Genomic DNA, 6,849 nt, shown 5'->3' with positions numbered 1-6,849 from the left:
GAAATGTTTTACCCACACAAATACTTCAAGATGAGGATATTATACACGTTCATCTATTGGGGCTGATTCACAAACTGATTTTGGCAGTACATCATGTAGTATTACAGTAGTATTACTCTTACACTACAAAATGCAATTCACAAATCTACTTCCAGAGGCCTTTGTCTCTAGTAACCTTTCTGTGCTGAGATTTCTACCACATCTGCAGAGATGTATGCATTTGTAGGCACATATTTTATGTAATGAATGTTCAAAATACAAGGAGAAGTGGCTGGAAAAAGGTAATTGTTGGCCTCAGATTTACAAAGATTTATCATTGAATTTGCGTTACGTTTTTAGAGACTTCACACAAAATTCAGATTGGTCTTTATAAACCAATACAAATGGCATTTGTAACCAAAAGTAATTCAATGCAGGGCAATTTGCAACCATGTATTACTTTGCATCAAGGGGGCATTTTAGGGGTGGTACATAGGCGTTCGTTTTCATCCAGCCATGGACTTTGGCTCAAATTTATATGTATGTGCAGCACACATACAAAGAGGAAATTGCCTTAAAGTATAGTTTTTGTGCTGTTCTGCTCTCCCCAGTTGGTGCAACGCAGTGCAGCTCAGTAATTCTACTTGATTCCCTTTTTTGTGTCAACTCTTTATAAATCTGGACCTTAGTACTAAATGGGATAGGTTGAGGGAAATTTAAGAAGGGGCTTCAAAGAACATGCTAATAGAGAAAACACACCCACACAAGAGTAAGACAATTCCAATTCACAAAACACATATCCAAATTTACTATAGCTCAAAAGATGTCAGAACAAATGTAAATGTACTCCAACCCAGCTTTAGAATAAGTAAAGCAATATACATGGTCAAAACTTGATACTGCACCATATTCCAATAGAAACAAATGGAAGCATAGATGAAACTAACACCCCATAAGAACTAATGTTAGATTAATTAAAGTATTTCAAAATGTATATATATCTATATCGGAATGTTACATATATATATATATACACCAAGGTGTATTGAAGAATGAGTGAGTGTATGAGTGTCTAAATGGATGATTTAGTGGGTGCATGACTGACTGTGTAAGTGAGTGGTTAAACATGTCTTAGTGAATGCATGGGTAAATGACTAATCTGTGTGAATGTCTGTATCAGGCTGTCAGTTGGTGTGTAAGTGACAGCATGGGTTGGTGAGTAGCTACATGAGTGTCTGTATGGGTTAATGATTGGTTGTCTGAGTACCTGTATGGGTGCCTGAGTATCTCTTTGTGTGGGTGGGGGGTATGTAACTCCTGGCATGGATGTGTAAGTGGGTGATTCACTGTGTGTATGGGTTCATGAGTGCATCTGCGAGGGGCTGTATTGGTGAGTGAGTGTGCGTATGGCTGTGTTGGTGAGTGAATTGAGGTCTCAGTGGTATATGTGTGAGTAACTACATTTGTGAAAGGCAGTATATGTGAGTGTTGAAGTATATAAGTGACTTTATGTGACAGTGAGTGATAGTGAGAGGGGCTGTATAGATGAGTGTGTGCTTGTGTCAGTGGTTGTATAAGAAAGTAAGTATGTGCTAGCATCTGTTTGAACAAGTGAGGTGGTGTGTGTATAACTGTATAGGTGAGTAAATGGTAGTGTGATTGATTCTTTGGGTGACTGACTAGGTGTGTGAGTAACTCTAAGGGTGAGTGGTGATGTGTGAGTGTCTGTATGGTTATATGAGTGCATATATTAGTGGCTGTATTGATGAGTGACTGCATTAATGAGTGGCTGTATGGGTGAGTGAGTGGATGAGTGTGTAGACCTATGAATCAATGAGTGTGTATTTACTAACTGGTATTGGTGAGTCTATGGTTTTGTGAATGATAGTCTGTATTTTAGAGTGGGTTTATGAAAGGTTATATTAGGGTGTGAGGAGGTGTTTTTTGAGATGTCATCAGTGTAGGACATCCTTGAGGGCAAACTACCCCTCCTATTACCTCCACACAGCAGGATTGATCAGTTATCATGGCAAGTCATGTCCCCTGTGCCCACCACTCTGCAAACACACTCTTGGATAGGGATTGAAGTCCCCTTTGCTGCTGGGGGTCCTTAGGGACCAACTAGCCTACCTGTTACCTCCAGTAAGCCCCACACAGTGGGATTGCTGAGAGGTGGACACAGGCCACACCCCCTTTTTACACGACTCTGCAAACGCACCTCCTGGTACACTGCTCCTTGGGGATGAAGTCCACTTTAGACTTGAAGTCCTCAGGATACAAGGGGACCTCATCACCCTACCGGCAGTGCGCCAAGAGGCACGTATGCAGAGTGGTGTAAAAAGGGGTGTGGCCTCTTACCGCCTCTCAGCAGTCCCACTCTCTGGGGCTTACTGGAGGTGCCTGATGGCTTAGTTGGCCCCTAAGGAACCTTAGGTTCGAAGGGACTTAATCACCCAACCCAGAGAGTGGATCCCACCCCCCCCCCTTTGTTTTTTAATCATATATGATGCAGAGACGCCAGTAGGTTAAGCGTTTCTTTTTATTTTGGTGGATTTAGAGATAGTCCAGGAATGGAATGATCCAGTGGCGGGTATGTGACAGAGAACAAGAGAAAAAGAGTTCCTTAAATGCTGGCTCCGCCTTTGTGTCTCAGGGAGGGACGCTTTGACGGTCTTCTGGGCAGGGAGGGAGTGGTGGTAGCTGTTAGTCGGCTCCTCTCCATCATCAAGGATGGCTATAGGCGGCCGGTACCCTCAGGAGAACAAAAGGGACAACAGGATCAGCAATTAAGGTACAGGCTGTCTATACCGCCACCTACACCCTCAATGCGTTTATAGGTCAAAGAAGGGAGGGGGTGTTGGGCAGGGGGGGAAGTGCATAAAGAAATCGGAGTGGTATAGTGGGCCAGGGGGCTATTTAAAATCCTGCCCTACACCAGCCCAACTTGAGGTAAGTGAACAAGGGTACTTGCCTCCAGCCACGGCCCTCCGGGGTCATGGCTGTCGGAGTCTTGCCGTCCTCTTCCTCCTCTCCTTGGGGTCGGCTGGACTCATGCGCGTTGACACTGGGCGGTTCGGTCCTTGGTTCCTCCGTCTTCTTGGTGTTCTCCTTCTCCGCTGAGGTTCCATCTGCTGCTCCGGGTCCGTAGGTCTCCGGGACGCTGTGGAACACCGCGCTGTTCTTTGGATTCCCTCTTTGTGGTTCCGCTTCCTGGCTTGGCGCGCTGTGCCCCGTAAAGACTAGACCACCTACGGCTTGTTCCGGTGGTCTAGTCGCAGGCCCCATCTTGGGAGTCCCGCTCGCGATGAGTGCGGGACTACACAGAGTTTGCCAGGAGGCACGCTTGCAGAGTGGTGCAGGGAGGGGGCGGGGCCTCCGGCGAGTTACAGGTTTCTTTTTAATTTTTTTATTTTAGGAAGGGTGACTGTGTGGCCCCCCTTATCTTGACCCTTTTTGGCCCAGGGGACCCCATCCCTGGGGCCTTAGCCATTTATAAAAACATATATAGTTATATTGAAAAGGGAGTGGGGCGTGCGTCCCGCCTTCGCAGGCTGATTTCAGCCCTGGAGACCCCATCCCCAGGGCCTGGCAAAAACATTTTATGGAAGGGGGCTGTGTGGCCCCCTTCCCTAGGCCAGCGTTGGCCCGGGGACCCCATCCCCTGGAGCCTGCCTAGCCTTCTTAAAAAATATTTTTTGGAGGAGGCCACGTGGCCCCCCTCCTCAGGCCAATTTTGGCCCATGACCCCATCACCCAGGACCTGGCCTTATTATTTCTTTTTAATTACAAAGGGGAGGGAGGCCGAGTGGTCCACCTCCCCAGCTATTCTAGGCCCCGGGGTCCCCATCCTAGGGGCATGGCCTCTTTGTTGTGGACCGCAGGGGGAAGCCCTAATGCTCCCGCGGTCCCTGCCAGCCCGCTGCCTCCTGCTGGAGCCGGCATTGCTTTTGGGCAAAGGGAGCTGGTGACATGCAGATCCCTTTGCTCAAAAGCAATTCTGCTTTGCTGCATGGAAACAAGAGCAGTTTTCCTGCTCTCACTTCCATGACGCAGAGCAGAAGTTTGCTACGACAGAATGGGAGCAGTGCTCCTGAACTACCATAGCAAACTGCAATCTCCCGGAGGTGGGCACCCTGGGACATTGCTGGAGCCGGCCCAGGGAGTGGTGGCGGTCCGCAGGGCAAACAAGGGCTCCTGGAGGGGGTCTGCACTTCCCCTTTCCCAGAATTTGCACAGCCCCATGGAGGACCCTCTATTTTAATAAATCAATGCCCCATGGAAGTGGTAGTCCCTGGGTCAGTGTGGGGGGCAAGAGCTCCACACACATAAATTACAAAATTGAAGCCCTGGGGAGGTGGTGATCTCTGGGGCAGTGTGGGGAGCAGGGCCCCACCACGCTTTTTCTTATAAAAAAGCCCTTGGAAGGTAGCTTTTTTAAATTTGGGGCGGGATTCACCTACCCTATGCGAATCCTGCCATTTAAATAAAAATATCTTTTTGGGCCCTCGAGGTCCCTGTTGGACCCCCCGAGCAGGCCTAGGGGTCAGGGTGTTTCTACCCTGCCCCCTTTTCTTGAGTTTAATACTTATTTTATCTTTGTTCTTCGTACTCGGTTCAACTGAGTCACAAGATGGCGGCCAACACTTCCTGGTTTGAAGTGTTGGCAGCCAATCAGAGTCAAGCTCATGATTGGGACGGTTTACGGATCCACCACAGTCACCTGATACTAATATTTTTTATATGTGAATTTCTCAGAACCTACTGAATGGATTTATGCCATTTAAAAAAAAGGTCGCTTTCTGAACCAAGAGCTACCTTTTTGCCAAATTCGGGCTGAAGCCTTGTCTAAAGTTTCCTTTGGAAATTAACATGGAGAAAACGTGTTTTGGGTCCCTCTTCTTTCTCGGCCCCTGCTTTACGAATCACCCCGAAAATTTGAAGACAGGAGCAGATCACAGCACCCCATTAGTTTTGAAAATTTCATGAAGATTTGTCAACCTGGGCTAAAGATATTGGCAAAAGAAAAAACGCTTTTTGAACAGAAACAAGGTCCTAACTATAACTACCTACTGGCAACCGCCAGTAAGTAATATATATGTATATTTTTCACCAAATCCAAAAATGAAAGCCATGCCCTCTCGAGCTATGTATCCAAAGATGTTTGATTGCTTGCAACCAAAACTGACAAACCCGCTTCAGCCCCCTGACCTTCGTCAACGTCAATGAACACCATTACAATCCCACATTTTATCACTTGCAAATTTCATTGGCAGCTGTATTTGTTTGAACATAAATAATGGACAAAGGTGCATCTCCTTGTAAACAGTAAGAAGGAGTTCACCTGGAGAAGCATAAATACAGCATGAGGTGTCTTAGCACTAGCTAAAAGGCAATAGAGAGCAAATATGGGAAACAGACTGGGAGACTAGGGGGGAGTTAAAAAGCCAAGTCTTTGAGGGCATACTTCATGTGTGGTGGAAGTGTATTCCAAGCTTTTGTGGATCCCACCACAAAACGTCTTTCTCACCAGGTTGTTCGCTTGAACCTAGGCTCACCTGCGAGCCTGGCATTGGTTGAGTGTAAGGTCCTGCCTGGGGAGTACCATGTGAAACTCTGTTGGAGAAATTCTGAGGAAATGCCATAAAGAGCCTTGTAAGTAATTCAGAGGAACTTAAAGGTAATCCCCTGTCTAATGGGGAGCCAGTGCAGTTACCTTAATGCATTAAGCACAGACTGGTATTTGGGGATTTTAAAAAGTAGTCTGGCCGCCGCATTCTGCAATGTTTGAAGTTTATTTAGAATGTATTGGTGAGCAATGATGAAAAGGCTCTTGCAACATTCCAATTTAGCCATCACCAGATGAGCAGGAACGTAGGGACAAATCTTTTGTAGGGTTCTAAACATGAGGAAGGCAGAGGAGGTCACCGCGTTGACTTGGTCAGCGTAGCTCAGTTTATTATAAATGTGTACTCACAGATTGCAGGTCTTCCTGGCAGGTGTAGGTAGCGGGCCAATGTCATGTGACCAGCATGATGGGTCCACAAAGAGAATTGGAGCAGTTTATCTTAATAAAAACACAAGTATGTGAGTATACACTTAAATCGAGTTATGACAACACCTTATTGAGATACACAAATGACCTCATTTAATCATATTCAGCATAGAAAAGGGTCAACATTTCAACCTATTAAATAGACAAATGCATGTCACAATCATCATTTTCAATTACTACGGGTGTAAGTGAAGTGAAAAGTGCAACATAAATCGGGATAAGTGCAGACAAAGTGAAGGGGAAGGTCGTGTGTTTTAGAACATCCAAAATGAATTTGAAGACCTAACCTGCCACTCGAATGGCAATAACACAAATGCAATAACATTAGCAAGAAAAGCAGTTGTACAATCACTGTCAGTCTTGTGTATTAAACAAAGGGAAAAGTCGTCGACGTTTCGACCCCTAATCGAGCCAGCAATTAGGAAATCTTGGAAGCGGGGTCTTCTTCAGGACCAGCGGGGGGTAGGGAAGAAGGACTTACACCTAGAGATAATGAGTAGTATTAATACGGTGTGTCTCTAGGATCATTAATTGTCATGAGGTAGAAATAAGATGATATTTACCAGCAACAGCAAGGAAAACTCATGCTGGATTATTTGTGGAGTGGGCCCGAACGGCTCCTAAAACAAAACAAAAACAAAAAGACGGAACAAGGGGAGATTGTACATCTGTATGAGGTCTCAATTGGGGCCTGTTGGCCAAAGCAAGATGGTGTATTACTCACCATTCAATGTTGAACAACCGGTGCTATTGATGGCAATATTCTTGTCGGTATGTGATGAATCACAGTGGGCAGTGGTTCAAAAGTAACCAACGCT

General features: G+C 45.8%; 1 long non-coding RNA gene across 1 annotated transcript; it reads right to left on the bottom strand.

Moving 5' to 3' along the window:
* Positions 1–6,104: 6,104 nt before the first annotated feature.
* On the bottom strand, positions 6,105–6,849 carry LOC146776163 (uncharacterized). Its single transcript, XR_014972251.1, has 3 exons — positions 6,756–6,849; positions 6,595–6,651; positions 6,105–6,514 (listed from the first exon to the last, which is right to left on the bottom strand). It is a non-coding gene; the product is annotated as an uncharacterized LOC146776163 (long non-coding RNA).

Source organism: Triturus cristatus, chromosome 12 (genome assembly GCF_964204655.1).
Source record: "Triturus cristatus chromosome 12, aTriCri1.1, whole genome shotgun sequence".
Lineage (NCBI taxonomy): Eukaryota > Metazoa > Chordata > Amphibia > Caudata > Salamandridae > Triturus > Triturus cristatus.
The sequence above is the reverse complement of the archived record's forward strand: the minus strand, read 5'-3'. Positions and strand labels throughout refer to the sequence as shown.